Source organism: Tachypleus tridentatus, chromosome 1 (genome assembly GCF_004210375.1).
Source record: "Tachypleus tridentatus isolate NWPU-2018 chromosome 1, ASM421037v1, whole genome shotgun sequence".
Classification (NCBI taxonomy): Eukaryota; Metazoa; Arthropoda; class Merostomata; order Xiphosura; family Limulidae; genus Tachypleus; species Tachypleus tridentatus.
In genome coordinates, this window is record NC_134825.1 from 128,409,180 (window position 1) to 128,432,592 (window position 23,413).

The window sequence follows — 23,413 nt, forward strand, 5'->3', positions numbered from 1 at the left end:
GTTTCGCTGCAGGTGTAAGCCTTAGCGTCACGGGCGACATGTTTTGCATCTTTTCTTATTTGATTTTCGTCGTCTATTCCCGACCTTTAGACAGAGCAGTTCCGCTACGGATAAATTCCTGTTGGATATGAATATCACAACCGTTTTTATGAGGAAGAGTGTTTGTGTAGTGATATTGTTAAACGCAACAGAGGCGGCAAAGAACATATCGTTTCGAGATAGGTTGCATCAACTGTTCTCGATGAAAGTGGAGAAACTCACCTATGGAACGTTTAGCACTTGTCGGACTATCAAAACATACATTCAAACCAATTTGAAACAAGGTCCTTGATCCGAAATTTACGGATTATAACTATCTTACCTACAAAAGCCATTGCAGTAAACTTGTTCATACCTCCATTAAAAAGATAAGAAACAAAAATCTAAAGCCTCCAAGATTTCCAGCAAAACCTCGAAATCAAGTGCTGATTTCACGAGGAGAGATAGTCGAATGCATTTGGAGCACAACAATTCCATTTTTTCTCTAAAGTTCCTCGATACATCTTCGGCACGTTTGTGTCTTTGGCTTGATATTGGAAACCGAATACCACGTGCAGTGGAGGGTATGTTGAAGGTCAGTAAGATGTGTAGTCTGAGGCTGACTTCGCTTATCTGTCCAGATGATTTTAACCATGGTAATTGTAGCTTTGATGTATAATTATGGCCGTTATATTTATTACCCCAGAATATATAAACGGTAGTTCCAAGAATAGCACAAAAGCTGAAACGTCCCACCCCTTAAATTAAAAAATTCAGCTAATTCTATGAAAATAGTTTAACTGATTTGGTTCTTTATTTACACGCTAATTTATATATCTACTGTAAATCTCTCTGGTTTTATACACAGTTTTTTCTGCTGTAAGGAGAAAAGAGGAAAAATTATTTTCTTTTATAAAAGTCCTTTTTACCACACATAATGAAAAACCAAAAACTGGCCTTTTCAGTCTGAGATTAATTGGTCGTCCGGTTTGTCAAAAATTGGTACATTGGTCACTTTCACTTTCGGTCTTTAAGGCCGCATCTATGTAGCCTATACTACTCCCCACACTGGCTCGGCATGGCCAAGTGGTTAAGTTGCTCGACTCTTAATCCGAGAGTTGCGAGTTCGAATCTTCGCCACACCAAACATGCTCGCCCTTTCAGCCGTGGGGGCGTTATAATTTTACGGTCAATCACACTATTCGTTGGTAAAAGAGTAGCTTAAGAGTTGGCGGTGGGTGGTGATGACTAGCTGCCTTACCTCTAGTCTTACACTCTTAAATTAGGGACGGCTAGCGCAGATAGCCCCGTGTAGCTTTGCGCGAAATTAAAAACAAACAAACAAACAAACAAACAAACCCCCCACAAAGTTGTATGTGTATGCAGACTGGAGTTTGTGGCTTTAAAGATATAGCCGTACGTGCATAAGGAGCAGACCCACAGAGAGAGAGAGAGACATTCGCGCTTATACATATATAATGTATAGTTCAATAAGTAATTCGCGCGGCTCATGTATTATGATGTGTTTTTAAATTTTTAACTAGTGATATATGTTTTTGATTTACATACATCTTAGTAACTGAACAAACAAGTGATTGTGAAACCGCAACAACTAATGTTAATTTTGTTAAAAATATGTGTACAAAAAACACTAAAAAGTTTACTTCTTAAATGTAAAACATTTTAGTGATTTACATAGGAGTATATTTGCTTTAGTGAATATAGTGTTGTGACTAACTACAGTGTTCGATGTTGGTCTGTTGCTTGAGGAAGAAGGAGACGAGTGGTACGTGCATGGGCTGCACTAATAATGTGAACTTTGGAATGCATATATATTTATTCATATATGTTTTAAAATTAAAACACACAGTCGTGTATATAGTCTGTTATGTTGAAGCTATTTACTGATAGATAAATTATAAATACGTCTGCTAGACTTGTACATTCCATACACCCTACTTTCCACCCTCAGTCTTACACTCAGAAGAGCACGATATTTATACAAACTTATATTTATAATTGAGGTTTGAAACATTGCTGCCCCTTGTTTTGTATGGTTTCTGTTTATTCAGAAGAAAATGTGTACGGTATTATTCTGATTTATTGGTCCTCTACATATTTGTACAGCTGAGACAAGTGGATATGGGCGCAAAAAATTATGTTTAGATTTTGCTGCTTGTAAAAAAACACTAACAAAAAAACTGTGATTCTGGATTCTTATGATCACTAATTAACACCCACTTGAAAATATTCAACATTGCTTTATGCTTCAGAAATACATATCGTTGCGTCAATCTGAACTATTAGAATTTAAGTAGCAGCAGTTATCCCTTTCATTTAATTGATAGAACTCGCGACTGACGTACGAAAAATGCCTGGTTCGATCCAGAGACATGCATGAAATTGTATTTTAAAAAATTAAACCTGGTCAGATGTTATCCACCAATCTTTAAATTAGGGCAGGACGTTCCCTTGTTCATGGAAGGAGGAATGTGGTAGTTCAGGTTGTTGAAGAGCAACCTACTGACAGTTGCTAGAGTTAAACCCTTTAAAACACATTCCAGAGCGTTTTCTTAGTTATCAAATTGAAAGAGTAAACACCTGTGGGTTTAGATTGTGTGATTCCATTAAATTTCAAAATTTCGAAAAGGAAAATGTTCATTTAGTATGTATATGCACAATGGATATTTACATAAATGTCTAATGCCTACATTTACAATGATTCTAACTTTTTTAAGTAAAAACAACAACAAAACTTAAAGATCTGTATGTTCTAAAGGTAAGCCACGCCGGGCTGCCTGTTGTGTTCACTTCGGGGAATTTATTGTTGTAAGACCGTAAACTTACCGCCATCCCATCGGAGAACAATGTTTGTTTTTTTACTTTCGCGCAAAGCAACACGAGGGTTATTTGCAATAGCCGTTCCTAATTTAGCAGTGTAAAACTGGAGGTAATCCATTTAGTCATCACTACCCACCGCCAACTCTTGGGCTACTCTTTTACCAACGAATAGTGGGATTGACCGTCACATTATAACGCCCCCCACGGCTGAAAGGGTGAGGATGTTTGGTGTGACGGGGTTTCAAACCCGCGACCCACGGATTACGAGTCGAGCGCCTTTAACCACCTGGCCATTTCGAGCAAAGATAACAATGTTAAAGATAAAACATTAAAACATTTATGTTTATCTGTTTAATATGGTGCAATGTCATAAAAAATACGAGTTAAAATTTCATACACGGATTTTAAAATTTAGCATGAATTTGTAAATGCAAGTTTAAAAATAATTCGTTAAAACAAGTGTAGAGGTGGGGGGGGAGATGAGTTACATTCTCTTTTGATTACGGGGAGAGATGAAGTTTAAACTATAAGTTCAAAGGCCGCTAATTACTGTTCCAAATTTCGTCTTTCACCCACAAAAAATATTGCTATTGTAATTTAGCTAAAAAATTACAACATAATCTGATATACTAAAAGAATGAATTACCATTGTAAGTGTATAAGTGTGGAGGGGAGTTGTCTCCTTATACACACCCCATTTTCTCACCGACCATCGTTTGTGATTGCAGTGATTTTTTCTTCTTTCAATTTGTTGATATAGCAAATATTTTGTCAAATACACGAGCTTCAGTAATTTTAATATATCAAAATATTTTATTATTTTTAAATTTTCGCGTTGTGTAATCCTACTTAGCCAATCAATTTTTTGTGACACTTTTCATTGCCTAATAATATTATTCTTTTTATTAACACGCACGAAAGGTTAGTATGAGTTTCAGATGGAAATAAACGATTGGCTAATTATTGATTTAAACAGATGATTGGTTAATTCTACAAGTGGGCGAGCCAGAAATTTTCAAGGTCGAGCCAAACCCTAATCGAGCTACTCCACAGATTTGGTTCTACGAGCCCATACACAAAGTCGCGCCAAAACACACACAGCAGTTATACATATAAATAAAAAAAGAGTACAGAGACTAAACAGAAATATATAAATGAAACAAGGGTACAGAGACTAAATAGAATGGAAAGAACGAAAATTTTATTCGATGCATTTACGTATTTGAAAGAAAATGATAAAAGTAAGCATTAAACGTGTTTAAAAAACAACAACTCACTATTTTTTTCTTTTTTTTTACTTACTTAGATATTTCTACTTATAAGGTTACCTAGAAACTCTTGCTCTCACGTTTGCACACACTGCCTGATTCACGTAATCATTTCTCAGCTCGGTTCGTGTATATTCTAACGGCACCACATAATAGATGATGGTGGAACAAGGACGGAACAAGATATGATTCACATTTAGTGATGGCCGATTGACCAAGGTCGTCACACATATATAAAGGTCAATAAATTTTGTTATAACGACAGTGAAAAGGTTTCGACTGTCTAAGTTCTATCGAAATGTGAGAAGTTAAGATTAGCTACAAGAAAAATATTATAGTCGCATGGAGTAGTATTAAACAAAATAATATCCAATATTAAAGTTACAGTTTATAAATCACCCGAGATTTGTCATTTGCGTGTTTATTTATCTGTTGGAACAATATCGAAAAATATTTGTTAGATCTATAGAGATTCCACACACACACGAATTAAAAAAAAAAATCAAACTAACAATGAAAATTATCAGTAGTTTGATTTATTGATCAAGATGGTGGAGGTAATATGAAACGCTGATATTTTGATTGTGGAAATAAATTATTATTATTTTGTGAAAGACTGGGGAGAAGTGAAAACTTCGGAGAGTGTTTTGAAGACCGTGATATAGACGTAATGCTGTGATGTTTAAGTATACTTTCACACACGATATTTATACTAAACAAGTAACTATGTCTTGAAAAATAGTCGACTTTTTTATTATTGAAAGCCAGGGAAACAAAGCTGAGAAAGGTAGTATTAATTTGGGAAATATTTTGGAACGATCCTCAGTCTCCTTTACATCATACAGGTAACTGGTGGAAACTAGGGATATCGTTTAATAAATCCTTAACTGTTTAACTGCATACTTGTATTTATGACAAAGCTACCGAAACTGTCTGTCACAGTCCACTACTATTGAACTACTGACGAGAGGGAAGGCAGCAGGACTCTACCACCCATCATCCGCGATAATAAAATGACTGTGACTCTTATAATTCACTTACAGATTAAAGTGAGAGGAATATTCTGTCGTACCACATGGAATGGAAGCCAGATTATCACCTCCGAAATCCAGAGCTTTATCACAGGGCCATCCCTCGCCCTCTTTAATCATGTGACTTGCACCTATGGTTTTAAGCAATAAGAACAAAGATCTATATAAAGAAAAAAGAGACCGGAACTTGGAAAGTCAAGCATTGGGTAACTTTTAGTGTAGTTTAAAAAGTAAATTTAAAAGGATAACATAAACTAATATCAGGGAACTTGATAAAATAAAATGAAAAGTGTCTACAGTCAAGTGTTTCTCAAGATATTAATTTCACATTTTCTTATGTTGCGGTTTTTGTTCAGTATAAAACATACAATTGGCTATTGATGCTTCCTCCAATACGGGTATCGAAACCTGATTTTTAGCGTTTTAAGCCTGCTGACTTACTGATGGCGAGCTCGTTCTTTACAATTGGAATTATCTTACTTGTTGTTGTTGTTTTGAATTAAGCACAAAACTACACAATGGGCTATCTGTGATCTGCCCACCACGGGTGTCGAAATCCGGTTTTTAGCGTTGTAAGTCCGCAGACATACCGCTGAACCACTGGGGGGCTAATTATCTTACTCATATTATATTCAAGGTTGATTTGGGACTTGATATCTTGATGGACTGATATACTGTTCTTGAAGATAAAATTTAGTTAAGAGAATGATTTGATTTATAACGTTTTGCATGAGATGGAGTCAGTCATTGAGATTATCTTTGTGGGATAATAGAACATTTACAGTTTTCCACATCTCTCTATATATATCTATGTGTTTAACTCTTCAGTTTAGCTCTTTAAAATCCATTTCTTGGCACTTATAGAAAGTACTTATTTTTCACGTGCGAGTTTCTTTCAGTATTAGGTTCAAATTCCTGTCTTTGGGGGCGATTTAATGTGACGGTCAATCCCCTTATTCGTCGGGAAAAGAGCAGCTCAAGAGTTGGCGGTGGGTGATGTCGACTAGTTGCCTTCTTTCTAGTATATCACTGCTAAATTAGGAACGGCTAGCTCAGATAGCCCTAGTGTAATTTTGAGCGAAGTTCAGAACAAACCAAACCAATCTGTACACCAAAAGCACAACGTCCGAAAATTATGTTAACCAATGTTTTAGTTATCATACTAAACTTGTTAATATATCTTTTTAGACATCCTGAACTGTTTTAGTATAAAACTTCCTAGTATTGTAAGTAGCTAGTGTTTGTTGACATCAAAATGATGTAATATTTAAATTTTTGTTTCAAGACTCGCAGTACCTTGGTAACCCACACACCTTATTCCTTAAAGTAACACTGGCAGCGTATGCGCTTTGTGTGGTCAAGTTCTGATTGGTATTTCAGACTTATATTGAAAGGCCCAACATTTGCTCGGCAGAATCAACTCTGTGTGTGTGTGCGTTTGTGTTAAAAGCGTATTAGTCAATCTCTCTTTGCTCTGTTAAGAATAGCCGCATATGCGGTGGGCGCTGCTGATTGATCATCCTCACTATCTCTGGTCTACAGCGCTAAATTACGGATATTTGCGACTTATATCTAAGATATTTCTCCATAACGCTGTAGTTTAACTATGCATCTCTTGAGGTTAAATTTACCAATACGACACTGGGTTTTTAAGTTATAGTATGTTCGAGAGGAAAAGTTCATGAGCACATTTTATGTATTGAGTTTATTCGTATAAATTATACGCTTTCGTAATTTTTATTCGGTAGTAATAACAGTGATTTTGATCTGTAATCTAAATCCGTAATCATCTTGTCCTAAAGGGATAACCACATATCAGGTTCAGCGACCTTAAACAAACAAACAAAGCGTATTGATCAATAATTTGGAACGATTCTCAGCATCGTTTGGCAACCCCAGTTTCACCCCCCTTTTGGGGTAATCACAATTTTTTGAAATATATATATATACTTATGTACCTGTATAACTAAATCTTCGTGAAAGTGGTGTAGAATTAACTGATTCTCGAAGAATTGTATCTTGAGCGTAAGTGTGGCATTTCAATATTATCTAACCGCTTGCTTTATCAACATCCATCTATCTGAGGTGATGAAGGTAATGTTATATATATTTATCTGTGTACCGGCTGTAAATAATATAGCAACAAGAAGTGGCTTCATCCGTTGAATATCACTCAAACTGAACTTTACTTCGAAGTGCTTAAAACTTTAAAATATAGGTGTGGCAATTGAGGTTTGATGTGACGTAATCAGTCAGTGAATTGAAATAAAGTATGTACAGACACACACACATAATGTGAAGAAAAGAAGGGCAAATATTACATTTTATAATAGGTCCGGCATAGCCAGGTAGTTAAAGCACTCGACTCGTAATCCGAGGGTCGCGGGTTCAAATCCCAGTCACACCAAACATACTCGCTCTTTCAGCCGTGGGGGCGTTATAATGTGACAGTCAATCTCACTATTCCTTGGTAAAAGAGTAGCCCAAGAGTTGGCGGTGGGTGGTGGTGACTAGTCGCCGCCCTCTGGTCTTACACTGTTAAATTAGGGACGGGTAACGCAGATAGTCCTCGTGTAGCTTTGCGCAAAATTCAAAACAAACATTTTATAATTTAGTGAAGACAAGTCGGAACATTAGAAACTTGATTTTGGTGTTTGTATAAAGAACTAAGGAAACACTCATAGTGAACAAAATGAAAAGCGAAGTTTTTTATTTCACCTTTTATCTAGAATGAGTTAGAGTTAGGAGTAGGGAAAAGAACATTATATTCGCAACAAAACCGTTGACGTCTAAATTGGGTTCAATAACTTTTCCTTTCTGTTGTTCGATATTATGAGTTTTTTTTTAGAATCGTTTATAAATCGTACCTTTTATTTATATCGAAAATAAATTATTGTTTAAAAATAACACAAACTCACTCGTTTGGCAACAAACGATGTAAATTTGAGTGAATAGTTTGTTTGTTTGTTTTTCAATTTCGCACAAAGTTACACGAGGGCTATTTGCGCTAACCGCCCATAATTTATCAGTGTAATCACAAAAGGAAGGCAACTAGTTATCACTACCCACTGCCAACTCTTGTACTACTTTTTTTTACCAGCGAATAGTGAAATTGTCCTCAACTTTATAACGCCCCCACAGCTGAAAGGGCAAGCATTTTTGGTGTGACTGTGACTCGAATGCGCGACCGTCAGATTACGAGTCGAGCGCCCTAACCACCTGGCCATGCAGGGCCGCGCAAAACTGTTCGAGTGCTATTTGCGCTTTTCCTCCCTAATTTGGAACCAATTGCGTAGAGGGAATGCAAACTAGTCAACACCACCTAGTTTTAACTTTGGGTTGTGCTAATAGTGGTATTTGATCGTCACTCTTATAACGCACTAACGGCCCTAAAGTGAAGAGTTTGATTTCGCGGCAAAGAGACGCGAATTAGGAACTTCAAATGCACAGTCCGGCACGGTAACTTTAGGCCACGCGCAACCATCCTCAGGATATGAGATGTTTAACAATTAATATGCTGCCAGTAAATTTATTTTCCGAGGACAACGGATATTCAATTTTCAAATTATTGTACAGTCAGTTAGTTTATGTCCTTAGTGTATTATATTTTGCACAATCGACACACTTATATCCCTAAGGTATTAGATGAACAAGACATGTACTGTCAGTACGTTTATTCCTTGGGGCGGTGTATTGGATAGCAAGCATCACATACACAATTGGTTAATTTACACTTCTAAAGATATTGGAAGTTGAACAATAAAAAAACTGTTGAAACGCTTACACTTTCAGAATATCGGATGTTAAACTGGACAATTAGGGTACACGACTTCTGATAGTGTATGGAAGTTTACATAGTTAAATTACATATTGATATTATATATTAGGTATAAACAGTACAAACAATCTACAGTGGATAGTAGATGCAATAACATCACAGTGCAAGAAATATTAATTGAATACGCTTATAGAACAGTGTGGTATCAATGGTTGAATAAAATAGTTATACTACAGGATTGTTAGATGTTAATACAAGTACAATGTTGGTAAATTGCAGTATATAAATTAGATTACGAACCAAAATCAGACGTGTGTTATGTGATTTTAGGAGATGACAGGACGCACAAGCATGACTGTTATTATGGAAGTAGGTTACGTCTGCCCTTCGATGCACGTTGTTAAATGAAGTTGGAAAGTCATGTTTCAGGTGATAACATTGTTTCATATTGGCTCCAACACTTAGTCATGAATAAAGCGTACACTTTATGTTCCACAGACAACGTCTTCAGTATATTCCAGAAACTCCACTCGTCGTATTAATCTTTTCCCTAAGGGTTTCCGTCTGAATTGTGTGAGTAATAGCGTAGATATATTTGTGCATAATATACGGCTTGCGTGGAGATATTTTGACTTGGAGCACAGAGTTACCTGGCGGCCAGTTAGTAGAATCATACTGAGCTAATTATCGAATACTTACACTAGGTATGTAGTTAAATTAAATTCAGTAGTAAAATTTGACGTATATTGTGAGCAACAACTTATCTGTATGAATTAGAAACTCTTGTAAAAAAATCTAATATTTTTATTGCGTAAAACACTTGTGTAGGCAGATACATGGCCTGGCATGGCCAAGCGCGTAAGGCGTGCGACTCGTAATCCGAGGGTCGCGGATTCGCGCCCGCGTCGCGCTAAACATGCTCGCCCTCCCAGCCGTGGGGGTGTATAATGTTACGGTCAATCCCATTATTCGTTGGTAAAAGAGTAGCGCAAGAGTTGGCGGTGGGTGGTGATGACTAGCTGCCTTCCCTCTAGTCTTACACTGCTAAATTAGGGACGGCTAGCACAGATAGCTCTCGAGTAGCTTTGTGCGAAATTCCAAAACAAACAAACAAACAAATGGTTAATATATATAATTGTAGTTACTCGACTGTATAATATAATGAATTAGTCGCTATGTCTTAACATTTGTGGCTTAGTGGTATGTGTGCTTAACTAGAAACAAACAAAAATAAACACGACATTATTTACACGTCTAAATTAATTTAGGTTGCTACAAAAGTATTATAAACACTAAGTACAAACAGATGGATTTTTATAGTCACAGTGGAACCAAAAAATATCACCACTAAATGAAACTGAATGTTCAAACTTGATGTAAAAAATAATCATAAGTATCGTTATTATGATGTGCTGATAATGTTTCGGTTTCTCTATAAAAACTTGTAAGTCATTAAGGTTTTTGTATTAGTTCCAAACTGCACAACAGATCGAAGCTCGAACTCTAGTGTTATATATATATAGGCTTTCAATCTAATCGCTGAGCCGCCAGAGAGTATCATTCGCATTAGAATAAAATGAAAGAAGGAATATTCTTCGAATACGGCATTCATTAAAGTTCCTACTGATCTACGTGTGTAATTCGATTATCCTTTTGATTCGTGTGCGTTCGACAATTGCACAACCAATCAAAAATTAAGTTTATAAATTAAACTTATGAGTTTTTGTCCCAGAACGTAAACGTACTTGTGATCAAAACGTAAAAGTGAGCATGAATTAAAAAGCTGAGAACTCGTAATCAGTTGTCTTAACGAGAAAGCCATTGCATTTCCTTTTAATCGCCTTCATCCTTAATGATGAGGTTATCTGTAGACGTTGGTTTCGTATTTTTCTATACTTTGTTTCGCGCCTTCTCATTCCCATTGCTTTCATCTACTTGATCTGCATTTTAATAGACCTTTAATTCCACGTATAATATCCAAAGTGGTTGCTGAGAGATCGTTCACGGTTAGGGACCTTTGTTTATGTAATCTAACCGAATGCTTGAAACAGAAGAGCATGCATCGAGTCATCAGACGTTGAATCCACGTTCAGCAAGGCCACGACTTCTGTAAACACTTTCTGATTGCGAGTACAGAATAAGTGCTTGTGCTATCTCTATAGTCACTTACAATATCTGTTGACAGGAGGACACGGCCGTGGGAACCACGTAAAGAAGAACAGTTTTAAGAGCTGTTAAGTGGACTTTTTACTGTAGGAGTATCGTCTTTGTAAGCTAGAACGTTTCCTTCAGAACTTGCCGGTATACAAAATAACAAACTTCCTACACAAGTTTCGAGACCCGATTAGAACAGCTTTGGTATATCCTTTCACATCTCTTCACCATTGAGACGTCTGTGATAAGGCACAGGAGAAAATACCACACATTTAGCTTCTAAGTCAGCTTGTGGGAAATAGAACTTAGTTGCTGACTTGATTAGGTCATATAAATATTAAAATCGGATGAAATTATTAAATTACGCACTCGAGAAAGTTTTCCATCTCGAAATATATCGAATTAAACTACTGGAATTGGGATATTTGGTTGATTCTAGCAGAATAGTGTAGTTGATTCTTCTAAGGATATAACATTTTTGTCCACCGGTGGGTCAGCGATAAGTTCACGGACTTGCAACACTAAAATCTGGGATTCGAATCTTCACTATGTTCAGAAAATTGATGGTTAATCCTGTAATTTTTTACGCTAAAACAACACCCAGCAAACATCAATTCATAGCACCCAGTTTTCCGTGGTTGAAGTACTGATGGTATGACCAGATAGCAACTTCCTTTTACAATTTTGCACATTTTAAACTGTGTATTTTTTTAATTTCAGAGTAAATCACTGTGAAAGAAAGAAAACAACGAAAATCAAAACATTATTCATGTTAGAAATGTTTAACTATTCCAGTGCTCCTCACTGTCACCACCAGTGGATCATCGGTAAGTCTCCAAAATTACGACGCTAAAAATTGGGTTTAGATACCCGTGATCGTCATAGCACAGGTAGCCCTGACGTAGCTTTGTGATTAACAAGAAACAAAATTAGCTGGCCAACTTAATGGGACAACAATACTTTTTGAAAATAATCTGGGATGCTTCTTTGCAGTTTCATTTCTTTATTTGGGGTTACTAGCTGTTACAAAGTGTCAAGTGATGGAGAATGAAGAGTCCAGTTATATCACTAATCTTGCACACCTGGCTTTAACTAACGAATTAGAATGTGAAGTAATTTGATGTGTCGAACCGATTTTCTTGTTAGTAGGAAGGAGAAGTTTACTACATGTAAATATCAACCAGTAGGGAACATGAAGCACGTAAGTGCATATTCATCGTTAGCACATTTTATATGCTGTAGTTAATATGACACAATAAAATAATAATTGTTGTTGAAAGCTATTAAAAGTAACTATGGTATTTATTTCTAAAAACAAATTGTTAGAAATAACATGTTTTCTAAAAAGCCCAGGTTCCTCTTTAGTCTGATAATGGTTTCTTATCGTTTTGTCAGTTTTTAATCTTTGGTTACGAGCACTGATATTGTTTGATGCAGAAACGAAACGTCATATAGCTTTTAGTTACACCTATAGCCTAGTGAAGATTGACTAACAAACTGCAGGCTGAGAATTCGAATCCCGTTACCAAACATATTCACCCTTTCATTTCTAGGGGCAGCCAATCCCATTTTCGCTACACACAAAAAAAAAAAAAGGTAATACAACAGTTGGCTGTTGGGGATGTTGGCTAAGTGTCTTTTCTATAGTCTATCACTTCTAAAGCAGGGGTGGCCAGAGCAGATGGTCGTCGTGTAACTTTGCGTGAAATTTCAAAACGAACAACTAAAGCTCAAACTAAGTACGTAGCTAGAAAGCATTTAGATATTCACAAATTAAACTTATCTCTGACTTAAGTCACGGGCCCGGCATGGCCAGGTGGTTAAGGCACTCGACTCGTAATCTGAGGGTCGCGGCTTCGAATTCCCTTCACACCAAACATGCTCGCTCTTTCAGCTGTGTTGGCGTTATAATGTTGCGGTCAGTCCTACTATTCGTTGGTAAAAGAGTAGCACAAGAGTTGGCGGTGGGTAGTGATGACTATGTGCCTTCACTCTAGTTTTACGCTGCTAAATTAGGGACGGCTAGTGCAGATAGCCCTCGTGTAATTTTGTGCGAAATTCAAACCAAACCAAAGTCAAATCGATAAAACTGAGTTTTAAAATACCTATTTATTGAATTCCTTCTCTCATATGAGAAGCTAATAAAACTTGTGGTAGTTATAATGGATGAACTGTTCAACGGCGTAGCTACTTTGATAGGTTTAACTTGGATTTCTTTTAGTTTTCAACCACATCAGAAATCGCTCTTACCCAGAGTAATTCATTCAACAACAAGCAAGCAAGACTCTTTACAAATCCAGACGATTTAGCTTATCTTTTAAAAACAAAGAGAAAGTTTAATGCTCTGGTTATCTATGTTTTGTTGTGTTTTTTTTCTGCTATAATACATTATAATAATCACTCTTAAACTTATTCTGACCGTCATAATGTCCCTTTTAAAGTTACTGCAGAAGCATTCGTTTTCAACATCTGATTTAGCTAATTCTGAAATTCCAGAGAAAAAGTGTTTTTTTGTTAATCACAGATATTAAATCCTGAATTTGAACGTTACAAAGTCCTTAAGATTTCCGCTGAGCCACCAGGGTCTTCTGAGATAAGAGAAAAGAACTATTGAATATATTTTGCAGGATTACATATTTATATGCAGAGAGGAGAAACCCTTCTGTCAGCTTGTATTGATAATTATTAAATATGGACCTAGAATAGCCTAGTGATTGCAATGCCGGTCTGCGGATCGCAAAGCTCGGGGTTTGGGGCATGACACTGCTGAACACGTTCCTTAATTTTTAGGCATAGACTCGTTATGAAAGTGAAAGTTAATCCAGTTATTCGATTTAAAGAGCTGGACAAAGTTCTTGTGGAAGTGGAGTTGTTGGTTGAATACTTTACCTCTGATCAGTAATTAAAAATTATGGGCGGCTATATCTCATTCCCAGGGTGTTCCTAACCTGACAAGTCTCTTAGGTGTGGTTGAAAGCTGTTGTAAGAGAACGTGACCCAAATATATATATATTTAATTTTTAGTGACTAAACATAAACATTTGATTTTCTGAGTTCATGTTTTTGTGGAACTGGGGAGACATTCAAACTGGCATTGTTGTCATTAATATAATTGTAGTTAACTGCAGAGGCGGATTCACGACATGGGCTTGTTTTTATAGTGTCTGGTATTTCTTTTGCCTCTATATATTTTCCTTCCTTTTAATTGAAAACGAAGCAATGTGATATCGAAACATAATCACTAGCGTTAAACAGAAATATACCTCCAGTGGCTCAGCGGTAAGTCTAAAGGCTTATAACGCTAAAAACTTGTTTTAGATACTTGTGATAGGTACAGCACAGATAACTCTTTGTGAAGTTTTGTGCTTAACTGTAAAAAAGCAAACGTTTCTTGTCCGTATTTTTCAAATTCTTTAACAGTTTGTATAACTACTATAGTAGTTGACTGATATATGTTAATAAAACATTGATTTAAGTGTGAAATTTCTTCGATGTTTTCTGTGGTGCATATAATGTATGCTAAATTTAGGAAGAACTTCAGTGATAAGCTACTGGTGGTTTACATGATAAGAAAATCAATTAATATAATTAAAGCTGTATGTGTGTTTTTTATGAATTATAGTGGCGAAGTCTTGAGGTTCGTGTGGTGTTAACATTTAAAAAAATATTGTGTAGTTATTTTGATTGTCTTTTGTTAATTGTACGTCTTTGTGTAGGTTGTTTACGTGTTGAAGGAATTTTATTTGTTCGTCTTGTGAAAAAAACGCCATCTACATACCTTAGCCAAAATACAAGCTTGTATAAGGAAGTGACTATAGCATGCTGTTCTATGGAATGTAAGAAAAGTGTGCCTACAGTATCTGATAATGGATTTCCTATGGCACTCCCGTGTAACTGAGGGAAGTACGAATCTCTGAACTGAAAGCTAAGTTCTAACAGTTCGATTTGACGTTCCTGTTTTATATTGCTTCCCTTTTTTTGGAGTCTTGTGAAATAATTTCTGCAGTAAGTTGTATTGCCTCGTGACAAAGGGTTTGAGGGAAAAGGTTTAGGACGTAATGACGTTACTGTCTAAATTGTCACATTTGTTTACGTTTTGTCTGTTTCTTCCGTTCAGTCACAAATAAATAATCCGTCAATTCACCCGAATTAATGTGCACATGCATAAGTAACCACTATCAACTTTACAAATTAAATATATTGTTAGATTGTTGATTTAAATACTAAAACCTTCTTTGGCGTTAGAACTTGTGTATTTGATGGTCGCACCAGTCATCGAAAGGTCGTATTTGTTCTATAAAACACTTCTTTATTGTAACATTTAATATAATAATAAGGAATGACTTATTCTAGTTCTTCATTGATTCACTTTCTAGTTATTTAGAAATTCACACCTGTACTTTGAAGAACTTCTATTGAATTTTTATACAAATAAAGCTTGTCCTTTTTAAAAAATAAACATATTAAAACAACAAAATTAGTTCTAGAATTTTACTGTATTATGATTGTTATTTTAGCATTATTTTCTTTCTGATATATTATTACCGTGCAAAAGTGTTAGGACAAAGTAAAAAATCAGATTTCAGGCTACGTTCAAAGAACAATGGAAGGTAAGTCACAGGTGAAACATCAAAATGTTAATCTTCACATTTAGTACAACAGAAACTCAGCGGAAGTGATTGAGTTCAGCAAACAGTTAATATTTTGTATCTCCTTTTTTTCTTTAATAACTACAGAAAGTATTTTAGGCATTGTTGTAACATATTTTATCAAAGTGTTCTTTAATATTTTGCTCCAAATGTCTCTACTACACTCCTGTAAAATGTCTTTGGAAGTAACTTTTGATTTGTAAAGTTTTTAATTTATCAAATTCCACATCTGCTCAATTAGGTTGAGCTCAGTTCTTTGTTGGGTCCATTGCATCATTTGAATGACTCCATCAGTTTCTTTCTTAGCTTAGTAATTTCAGTATAGGTTGGATGTGTGTTTGAGGTCATAATATTCTTGGTAATAGAACCCTTTATCAATAATACACAAACCACTAGGTATACCATGATGGACCAGCATCTGATGGTACTTGCACTGTTTCATTATTCCATCTATTTTGCAAATATCTCCTGTCACCACAGTAGAAAATCACCCTCAAAACATCACACTACGTCTCCCGTGTTTTACGGTAGGTGTTATGCATTGAGGTAAGAATATTTCATCATTCTTCCGCCGGATGTATAACCTACGCTTTGGACTAGATATTTCAAACTTGGACTCATCCATCCATAACGCCATTTTCCAACCATCAATAGTTCAGTTTTTATACCTTTTAGTAAATTTCGGTTTGTTGACAATTTTTGGAGATTGAAGTGAACGTTTTTAACTGTTACACAATCAAATATCCCATTCTTGTTGAGTCTTCTTGATACTGTAGATCTGAACACTTTTCTGTCATCTGGTACATGGTTGTTTATCTCATGCTTGAGATCTGTAGCAGTCTTTCTTCTGTCCCGAAGGCTACATAAATGAAGATAGTTAACATTTGTATTATTGAGTTTAGGTTTTGTGCCTGTTTCTTTCCTATTTTCAAATTTATCTGATTCGGTTTTATGATCTGTGGTATAATTGACATTGTTTGTGGAGCAGTTCAAGTCTGCGGTTTGTCGGACAGTTCAACCAGTTTGTCGGACAGTTCAACCCACATCACAAAGCTTTCATGCAAGTTTTCTGCTCTACTGACAATTCTCTCCGCTTTCTGGGCTGTGGTATGACAATACCATTTAGCATGTAGTGTTGAACACTGTTTTTATTAAGGTTTATTTGTGGAGTGCTATTAAATTGATTTCTTCTAGCATATGCTTGTACCATATGTTAGCTACTTGCTTGCTTCTTTCTCTATGGTACCATGACAGTTATTTTATACCCTAAGTTTAATCAATATGTTCATTCAAACAGAACCCTTATGACATGCCCTTGGTGCAAATTTATGGGAATTTAAAGAATGATAAGTATTCTCACTCTGGCTCGTTCAGTTGTCAACAGGGATCAGTGAAGTATTACCATAGTGATGAAATCTACATTCTGTAATGACATGGAAGAATTAGCGCAATAAAATGGAAAGAATGAAATATTCTCTTGTTCTAACACTTTTGCATAGTACTGTGTATTAAGATTTTAGACGTTACTTTAATATAAAAAATAAAATAAAATGCGCATCAAACCCAATACGATACAAAGAAATCGAACATATTACAACGTTTGCTATACAGAATCCATATGAACTATTGCAATTAACCGACGGAGAAAGAAAAAAAAAAGCGATGTATTAAACTTAAGCTTATGAGAAAGCACTTTCGTTTGTTTAGTAAATTTCATGCAAGGCTACACGAGGACTATCTGTACTAGCCGTCTCTGATTTTGAAATGATAGACTAGAGAGAAAGCAGTTAGTCAACACCATCCAATGCAAACTCTTAGGCTACGATTTTACCAACGAATAATGAGATCGACCATCACATTATAACGCCTCCGCGATTGAAAAAGCGAACATGTTCGGAGACGGTATTTGAAAAACTCATGAGACGCGGATTGCGAGCCAAGAAAAAAAAACGATCACAAAAATATGTTTGCTAGTATATGAACACCAGTATGTTTTATTATGTATATACTTTTTTATATATTATAATTTTATCCTTAACCGTACATCAATGTTCAGTATTGTAAGAGCACACTTTCTGAGTGTAATGATATTAATGGTCCATTAAACGTATTAATATTTAGTAATTATTCATATTATATGCTTATATAAAACATAAGGAAATCAAAACACAAGGCAAACGTTTTTAAAGGTGGTTATATAACGTTAAAATAATTAAATTTCCTTTAGCGATAAGGGAATTTTTACACACGTTTTATCCGCATGCTTATTAACAAGAATGACAGCACCCTCATGGTATAGGTTTCAGTAACAGTCGTAAAAACTAACTGTACCAATCTATAAAGTGTTATAATGGGTGTGTTTTCGGCAAACTATAAACTTATGAAGTCTAGCGTATTTTGGTGTTTATCTTGAATACGAAGGCTGGACCAAGCTTCTTTCATCTCTTTCCCTGATCAACAATTACGCAGAAAAAATATTGACCACTAATATCAACGTCAGAGGTACCAACTTTGTTTGAAATAGAGCTACATAATAGAATATTAACATCAGAGGTATCAACTCTGTTTGAAACAGAGCTACATTATATAATATTAACACCAGAGGTATCAACTTTGTTTGAAACAGAGCTACATTATATAATATTAACACCAGAGGTATCAACTTTGTTTGAAACAGAGCTACATTATATAATATTAACACCAGAGGTATCAACTTTGTTTGAAACAGAGCTACATTATATAATATTAACACCAGAGGTATCAACTTTGTTTGAAACAGAGCTACATTAAATAATATTAACACCAGAGGTATCAACTTTGTTTGAAACAGAGCTACATTATATAATATTAACACCAGAGGTATCAACTTTGTTTGAAACAGAGCTACATTATATAATATTAACACCAGAGGTATCAACTTTGTTTGAAACAGAGCTACATTATATAATATTAACACCAGAGGTATCAACTCTGTTTGAAACAGAGCTACATTATATAATATTAACACCAGAGGTACAAACTCTGTTTGAAACAGAGCCACGTTATATAATAATTATTAACACCAGAGGTATCAACTTTGTTTGAAAGAGGTACTCTCTGTAATCTCTAGAAAAAAAAACCTGCAAGTATAGTTTACGATAAAAATAACAAAATGACGTGGTATCAGTGTTTATACACTGATCTCCCGCAGCATGATGTTTCGTATAAAAATACATTTTAATATTATCCACAAACGTATGTTGTTATTATGAACATGTTGCGTTACCTTGACGTATGTTGAACGTTATTAAAGATACTGAGCCTCGTAGTTTATACTATTAATATAAAGTATATTCACAATTAAAATAATTTATATATATATACAGGTATAATTCTAACTGGGAAATATTATAAATGAAGACGCAAATTAGAGTACGAATTACGTCTGTCATATATTAACTTCAGAATCCTAAATTTTAATATACATTAATCCTTAATTATTGTTAGCATTTCATTATTTACTGTGTATAGTATTTCTGAGTTCTCATTTGTACACTACCTACTAATGTTATAGTTGCATACACCATTATGGGTTGTTTTTAAGAGCCGTGACATGTCAGACATCGAACGGTTCATTAAATAATATATACTTATTAACATTATCCTGATAGTTTGTTTAAATACATTTGGTCGAGTACATCGCTTGCAACCTTCAGATAAATATATATATATATATTTGTGTGTGATGTCTCTTAGAAGCATTTAAGATAAGTACCGACATTTGTAAACTCAAACTGTGTTAAACTTATCATGTCTGAGATTGGCAGAGTGAAAACTTCGTCGAGCAATCAAATGTCTCTCAGGAGGATAAATTCCTCTTCTGAGTTTGTCCATTCATGGATAGTTTTTATGAATTTGCATATTAAGTGTAATTTCAACTGATATTTTCACTCGTTGTTGGAGCCGAGGTGGCTCCAGGACACATTCGACTCGCAAGCTTCAAGAAGGGCCTCGAATCCCGTTATAGAATATGATCATCCTTTCGGTTGCAGGAGCATTATAATGTGACGGTCAATCCAATTATTCATTGGTAAAGGGTAGACCGAGAGTTGGCGGTGGGTGGTGTTGATTAACTGCTTTTTCTCTAGTCTATTGCTCTAAATTAGGACGACAAGAGCAGATAGCCCTCCGGTACCTTTGCGCGAAATTCAACGAACAAACAAACAATACATACCTGTATATTAAATGCAATTTTTATTGACATTTCCATTTGTTATTGAGGCACAGATTGGTCTAGTGGTTAGCTTGTCCATACTAGTTCTTAATCATTGCTGCAAAAACGCGTTCCACACTTTGGAGCCGTGAGTGCAAGAGTGACGATCAAATGCCACAACTCGTCGGACGAGAGTAACCTCAGAATTAGTAGTGGTACCGAGACTATAACTGTCTTCCTCCTAGTTCCATCAGCTAAAATTAAGAACTGCTATGCTTAGGTAATTTTTAAAAAATCCAAAATCCGCAAACAAAAAACTAACTAAACATTGGCTGTTGATAAATAATTCCATGATATGCACGTAAGTCATGTTCATTGAACATTATACAGAAAAAAATGAATAGAAAACATGAACGAATTATATTGGTACCAAATATAACACGAAAGTGCAACGCAACAGTTATAATTGAATGAAATATCGTGGACCTAATTTTATACTGTCCAGTTTTAAACCCTCAACTCTGTTATTCGCTCCAACCCAGTATATCTTTACAAATTTACATAAGGTACTTTATACTTTAATACACTATTATGTCTCAAGTTACAGTCGACCATATCTTTTAATAGCTTTCTAACGCTTTCTCTTGTTAGTCGCTATCTAGTGTTACAAAACAGAAGCAACAGATGAAGTAAATCGTCTTTAACATTTTTCTATCAAGGATGCTCATTACGATCTTTAGTGACGATAACACCAACTTACCCCTTCCTGTGGTATTTCAGAAAGCACCAATGGAAAAGCTCGCTTTAATATCGCTAAAAACCTCCGGAGATTCTTATCTTGCACTAACTTATGATATAGATTATGATAAAAAAACTATTTACCTATATTAGATAATAAATCCTACACTATGGTCAGCTGAGAACTGGCATATGCACGCATAAGTCTATCTGTTCTCTTACTGGTGTATATTTATACACATTTGTCTATTTATTCTTTTACTGGCGCATAAATATGCACCAACAAGTGTAAATATATAAATAGATGTATAAATATGCACTATTAAGAGGATGGATAGGCGTATGCGTCTCTGTTAATTGCATACTGAAAATTCTAATGTGATACTTCTGTTGATACTAGCATTGTTTTTAAGTCGTACAGTGAGATGTTAAAGTAAAGGGTTTCCATGTGTTTAGAGTAATATTCTCTAGAAAAGTATAGTTCGTACTTCTTATCATTTGATTTCCAAAGTTTAAAGTATGTCAAACAGTATTTATATACATTTATTGCATTCTTTTTCACGCCCTATTCTCCTTTATTCAGAAATATAGAAAATCCACACACACACACACACACACACACACACACACACACACACACACACACACACACACACAAAGGACGTTAGGAACTGTATTGATAAAAGGTTATGAATCGCTTAATATAATTTATTTTCTAGAGATGACTTCTTCCAACAACTCTTTTTCTGGTCGAAGTACGATTTGATGTGAAGTGAAAATAACAAACACGAGGTATAGTAGCAGAACGCACACACAACAATAGAAAAAGACAACAATACTACAGAACAGTAAAGAACTACAGTAAAGTTCTAAATAGAGTAGACCAGAGTAAATAAAATATGAAAAACACATCAATTGTCAAGATAAAAAATATTTTAGAATGTCAGCGTGTACATATAAAGTTTCCCTACTTCACATATTTAAAAAACAAAATCAAACTTTTATGCGTACCGCTAATTTTTTTGGCCTAGATATTTAAAATTTTCTAGTCTGTACATCTGTAGGCGTTTATTTGTACCATACTGTCCGAATACCATGCCGGATATTAATAATAAAGTATAAATTTTGACAGAGAGCTGACATCTTGAAAATTTACGAGAAACTGTAAAGTGGTGGAAGCGTTAAAGGAACCAAAAACTTGTATCAAAATAAATCTCAAGAGCGCTTAAAATTGTGTAAACTTACTGTATTGTCTACATGTAGTAATGTAAACAATCGGTGATACTAATATAGGAGGTATAATAATTTCTAATTGCGAAATGATGGCCACTGGCCACTTTATTGTTATTTCAATACATTATTATAAATAATACAAACGAAAAGCATAAAAGTCGTACTATGCACGAGTATTGTGTATTTGATTTAGACTTGTTTTTATTTTACCATAAGTGTGTTAATGTATCATCGTAAAATATTGTTCCAAGTATCCCGTATTAGGCCAAAAATTCAAACAAGCTGTTTGATTGCCATTTGATTTACTCATTTCATTTTAAGCTTATATAAACTTAATAATATTCACACCAAGGTCTTATGTAAGTAGAGGCACAGTTATAAGTATTCATTGTTGTTTTTTGTAATTTTTTACAACGATATATGGTTTCACTACTTCTACGTTATACTTGTGATCATTGTCTTGCTGGAAGACAAATCTCTGCCATATAGGTTTTGGTTCGGAGGGAATAATAAGATGGAAAGGATATTTGTACCTGTCGGCAGTGAGGGTGCCATCAGTTATGTGTAGATCTCCAACACCATTGGATGAGATGCAGCTTATGCTTCTACTGGACACGCGGCTTGTTACAAAGTACGATATCTACCAACTTTAATTTGCATTTATCTGGAAAGATGAGTCTTTTCCAGCTTTGATCACTCCATTGTTTAAACTTTGTTCCCATTTTATCCTTCGAGTTTGTTCTCTCTCTCTCTCTCTAAGCAGTGGATTTTAATCACTATACATACACATTAGCATGATGTGACCTTAATGTATCTTATTGTTCTGTATTAACACCTGTTCTCACATCTAGACTATTGAAAATATCATTTTTGTATTGTCTGTATCACGTAAACAGTATATCCTAAGTTACTTAGCCTACCTTTTAAAGGAATTGATCTGAAAACCTGCATCACTTATAATGTCAACAGTACTAGTTGTAACACTCTTTAGTTCCCATACAACTTTAAGAAACATGAATTTTCACCTCAATCTTTCGCATAAAGCAATCTTAACCACTCAGAATTTTGATTTCTACACTTTTGTTATGTGTTATTTAATGACAAATGAGTGCAATCACAACACATCTGCTGGAAATAGCATGACTGTTTGTACTGTTATGGGCATTGTGATGATGTGGAAGTGCCTGACGAGTTGAATAACAACCAGAAACACTATAAACTATCAACACGTGACTTTACTCTGGTGCAGCTCATTTACATATGATAGATGGAAAGCAACCTCACGGTATTTTGATTTTATACTCGTTTCCTTAATTATTTCCAATATTTATTGTAGAAACCAAGTTAGGAGTTCATTAAATCAAAACTTCAGGAAAGTTGTTAGGAAAAAAATGCAGTGATATCAAGGTATCTATAAAAATTTTGTAGGAGAGAAATGAAAATTCCATATAACGTACGAAATAGAATAAAATGTGAGGTAGATCACGATCCAAAGCTTCGACTAATCAAGC

General features: G+C 35.1%; 1 protein-coding gene across 3 annotated transcripts in view; it reads left to right on the forward strand.

Moving 5' to 3' along the window:
* LOC143223352 (homeobox protein cut-like 1) overlaps window positions 1-23,413 on the forward strand; it is a 403,865-nt gene that overhangs the window by 18,102 nt on the left and 362,350 nt on the right. The gene's annotated exons all lie outside the window — the stretch shown is intronic.